The following is a 5,000-nucleotide window of genomic DNA, read 5'->3' as shown; positions in this document are numbered from 1 at the left end:
TGTGGGCAAGGCTGGTGCGCAAGGCTAGTTCCCAAGGGTTGTGTGCAAGGCTAGTGCCCAAGGCAAGTGCGCAAGGCTCGTGCCCAAAGCTAGTGCGCAAGGCTTGTGTGCAAGGCTACTGCGATGGGCCAGTGCCCAAGGCTTGTGAGCAAGGCTTGTATGCATGGCTTGTGTGCAAGGCTAGCGTCCAAGGCTTGTGCGCATGGCTTGTGCGCAAGGCTTGTGTCCAAGGCTTTTGTGCAAGGCTCGTGCGCAAGGCTAGTGTGCAAGGCTTGTGCGCATTGGCAGGTAGCCCACCAGCATGCACGATCCAAATGCCACTCACGCGACAACACGGTGCCAAGCCGGGCATGGTGTGCACTCAAAACCAATCAACGGACAGAGGTCATGCGTCATGGGGGGGATCTAGCAAGGCCATGGGGAAGGTCATGGAGGACCTTGGAAGCAAGCGCAAGACGAGAGCGAATCGAACAAGGGGCCAGGACGGGGCCTTGTGCCCATGGTCTTCGCAAGACAGCGTCCAAGGCACCCGAAAGCCCAAGGGAACCCAAACCCGGCCGACACTTGCAATCGCACATGCTCTCTGCAACACACCATCAATGCCGCCCAACGGGGCCAGCACGAGCAGTCCTCCGCGGTCCCCTGGCCCTGCGCACGTTTGTCTTCGAAACCGAGCATCAATGCCACAGAAAGTGCCGGGGCGCCAGCTGGAGCCATCATCCGCGTTGCCATGGCTCGCTTGGCCTTGGCTTGCCAGGCCCCGACACGAGCAATCGCGCATTTTCTTTGCAACCGACCATCAATGCCGCCCAACGGGGCCAGCACGAGCAGTCATCCGCGGTCCCCTGGCCCTGCGCACGTTTGTCTTTGAAACCGAGCATCAATGCCACAGAAAGTGCCGGGGCGCCAGCTGGAGCCATCATCCGACGTGCCATGGCTCTGGTCCCATGGTCTTCGCAACCGAGCATTCGTGACACCCGCGGGGCCAGGACACCAACCCTTCCGACACGAGCATTCGCGCATGTTCTTTGGCCACACAACGGCGCCAGCACGAGCAAAATCATCCGCGGTGCGGTGGCCTTGCACGGCCTTTTGTCTTTGGAACCAACCATCAGTGCCACGGGAAGTGCCGGAGTCCCGGCATCCGCGGTGCCAAGTCATTGCGCCCTTGGTCTCTGCAGCGGGGCATGCCGGGCACTCCCAACCATTGCAAGCAAGCAAGCAAGCAAGAAAGAAAGTAAGTAAGTAAGTAAGTATTACATATAGGGGCGGGACATGCGGGGAGATCTGCGAAACGTGCATTACGGGGCACACGCGTACCTACCGGGGCATACCGACCCCTATTGGGGCACACGTGTGCATATCGGGGCATACCGGGCCTATCGGGGCACACGCGTACATACCGGGGCATACCGAGCCCTACTGGGGCACACGTGCGCATATCGGGGCGTACCAAGCCTATCGGGGCATACGCATGTATCCCAAGGCATACCGAGTCTATCCGGGCATACGCGTTCATACCGGGGCGTAACGGGCCTATCGGGGCATACTTGGGCATATCTGGGCAAAAAATGCCCAAAACTTGCGCAACCTTGGCAACCGTGGTCCATTCCTCTCTATATGCCTAGCCTTGCCAACCGTGGTCCATTCCTCACTATATGCCATGGCCTTGTGCCCATGGTCTTCCCAAGACAGCGTCCAAGGCCCCCGGAAGGCCAAGGGAGCCCAACCCAGCAATGCCCTGCTATGGCAAGCCAAGGCCAAGCATTCCGGTGCCTATCCGGGCAAAAATGCAATTCCTCTCTATATGCCTAGCCTTGGCAACCGTGGTCCATTCCCCACCATATGCCATGGCCTTGTGCCCATGGTCTTCCCAAGACAGTGTCCAAGGCGCCCGGAAGGCCAAGGGAGCCCAACCCAGCAATGCCCTGCTTTGGCAAGCCAAGGCCAAGCATTCCGGTGCCTAACCTTGGCAACCGTGGTCCTTTCCTCACCATATGCCATGGCCTTGTGCCCATGGTCTTCGCAAGACATCGTCCAAGGCGCCCAAAAGGCCAAGGGAGCCCAACCCAGCAATGCCTTGCTAGGACAAGCCAAGGCCAAGCATTCCGGTGCCTATCCGGGCAAAAACGCCCAAAGCATGCCCATTCCTTAGCCTATCCAGGCAAAAACGCCCAAAATCTGCACATTCTAGTGCCTATCCGGGCAAAAACGCCCACCAGCATGCCACCCTCCTATAGGGTTTGCGCAACCAACCAGCCTAACCACCAGTGGCAACCAAAGGTGCTGTTAGCGACGACTTCTGAAGACGCAACGAGACGCGACGTGTTTGCGCCCAGACGCGACGAGACGATGCGGGATCTGCGCCCAAGAATGCCTAGACCCGTCGACTTGATGCGGGATCAGCTCGCCCAAGCATGCCTAGTGTGCAAGGCCTGTGTGCAAGGCTAGTGTCCAAGGCTAGTGTGCAAGGCTCATGTGGAACGCTAGTGCGCAAGGCTAGTGCCCAAGGCTTGTGTGCCAGGCCCGTGTGCAAGGCTAGTGTCCAGGGCTTGTGTGCATTGCTTGAGTGCAAGGCTTGTGTGCATTGCTCGAGTGCATGGCTTGTGTGCAAGGGTTGTGCGCAAGGCTAGTGTGCGGGGCTTGTGCGCATGGCTAATGTGCACGGCTTGTGTGCATGGCTACCGTGCAAGGCTAGTTTGCATGGCTAGGGTGCAAGGCTCGCATGCGAGGCTAGTGTGCAAGGCTGCGTGCAAGGGAAGCGTGCAGGGCGAGTGTGCGAGGCCACTGTGCACGGCGCCAGCACTAGCGAGCCATCATCCGCGTTGCCATGGCTCGCTTGGCCTTGGCTTGCCAGGCCCCGACACGAGCAATCGCGCATTTTCTTTGCAACCGACCATCAATGCCGCCCAACGGGGCCAGCACGAGCAGTCATCCGCGGTCCCCTGGCCCTGCGCACGTTTGTCTTGGAAACCGAGCATCAATGCCACAGAAAGTGCCGGGGCGCCAGCTGGAGCCATCATCCGACGTGCCATGGCTCGCTTGGCCTTGGCTTGCCGGGCCCCGACACGAGCAATCGCGCATTTTCTTTGCAACCGACCATCAATGCCGCCCAACGGGGCCAGCACGAGCAGTCATCCGCGGTCCCCTGGCACTGCGCACGTTTGTCTTTGAAACCGAGCATCAATGCCACAGAAAGTGCCGGGGCGCCAGCTGGAGCCATCATCCGACGTGCCATGGCTCTGGTCCCATGGTCTTCGCAACCGAGCATTCGTGACACCCGCGGGGCCAGGACACCAACCCTTCCGACACGAGCATTCGCGCATGTTCTTTGGCCACACAACGGCGCCAGCACGAGCAAAATCATCCGCGGTGCGGTGGCCTTGCACGGCCTTTTGTCTTTGGAACCAACCATCAGTGCCACGGGAAGTGCCGGAGTCCCGGCATCCGCGGTGCCAAGTCATTGCGCCCTTGGTCTCTGCAGCGGGGCATGCCGGGCACTCCCAACCATTGCAAGCAAGCAAGCAAGCAAGAAAGAAAGTAAGTAAGTAAGTAAGTATTACATATAGGGGCGGGACATGCGGGGAGATCTGCGAAACGTGCATTACGGGGCACACGCGTACCTACCGGGGCATACCGACCCCTATTGGGGCACACGTGTGCATATCGGGGCATACCGGGCCTATCGGGGCACACGCGTACATACCGGGGCATACCGAGCCCTACTGGGGCACACGTGCGCATATCGGGGCGTACCAAGCCTATCGGGGCATACGCATGTATCCCAAGGCATACCGAGTCTATCCGGGCATACGCGTTCATACCGGGGCGTAACGGGCCTATCGGGGCATACTTGGGCATATCCGGGCAAAAAATGCCCAAAACTTGCGCAACCTTGGCAACCGTGGTCCATTCCTCTCTATATGCCTAGCCTTGCCAACCGTGGTCCATTCCTCACTATATGCCATGGCCTTGTGCCCATGGTCTTCCCAAGACAGCGTCCAAGGCCCCCGGAAGGCCAAGGGAGCCCAACCCAGCAATGCCCTGCTATGGCAAGCCAAGGCCAAGCATTCCGGTGCCTATCCGGGCAAAAATGCGATTCCTCTCTATATGCCTAGCCTTGGCAACCGTGGTCCATTCCCCACCATATGCCATGGCCTTGTGCCCATGGTCTTCCCAAGACAGTGTCCAAGGCGCCCGGAAGGCCAAGGGAGCCCAACCCAGCAATGCCCTGCTTTGGCAAGCCAAGGCCAAGCATTCCGGTGCCTAACCTTGGCAACCGTGGTCCTTTCCTCACCATATGCCATGGCCTTGTGCCCATGGTCTTCGCAAGACATCGTCCAAGGCGCCCAAAAGGCCAAGGGAGCCCAACCCAGCAATGCCCTGCTAGGGCAAGCCAAGGCCAAGCATTCCGGTGCCTAACCTTGGCAACCGTGGTCCTTTCCTCACCATATGCCATGGCCTTGTGCCCATGGTCTTCGCAAGACATCGTCCAAGGCGCCCAAAAGGCCAAGGGAGCCCAACCCAGCAATGCCTTGCTAGGACAAGCCAAGGCCAAGCATTCCGGTGCCTATCCGGGCAAAAACGCCCAAAGCATGCCCATTCCTTAGCCTATCCAGGCAAAAACGCCCAAAATCTGCACATTCTAGTGCCTATCCGGGCAAAAACGCCCACCAGCATGCCACCCTCCTATAGGGTTTGCGCAACCAACCAGCCTAACCACCAGTGGCAACCAAAGGTGCTGTTAGCGACGACTTCTGAAGACGCAACGAGACGCGACGTGTTTGCGCCCAGACGCGACGAGACGATGCGGGATCTGCGCCCAAGAATGCCTAGACCCGTCGACTTGATGCGGGATCAGCTCGCCCAAGCATGCCTAGTGTGCAAGGACTGTGTGCAAGGCTAGTGTCCAAGGCTAGTGCCCAAGGCTTGTGTGCAGGGCCAGTGCCCAAGGCTTGAACGCATGGCTTGTGTGCAAGGCTAGTGTGCAAGGCTAGTGT

This window comes from Tasmannia lanceolata, unplaced genomic scaffold (assembly GCF_043159265.1).
Source record: "Tasmannia lanceolata isolate RefF3 unplaced genomic scaffold, GAP_Taslan_0.1 ptg000038l, whole genome shotgun sequence".
Classification (NCBI taxonomy): Eukaryota; Viridiplantae; Streptophyta; class Magnoliopsida; order Canellales; family Winteraceae; genus Tasmannia; species Tasmannia lanceolata.
Note: the sequence above shows the minus strand (reverse complement) of the source record.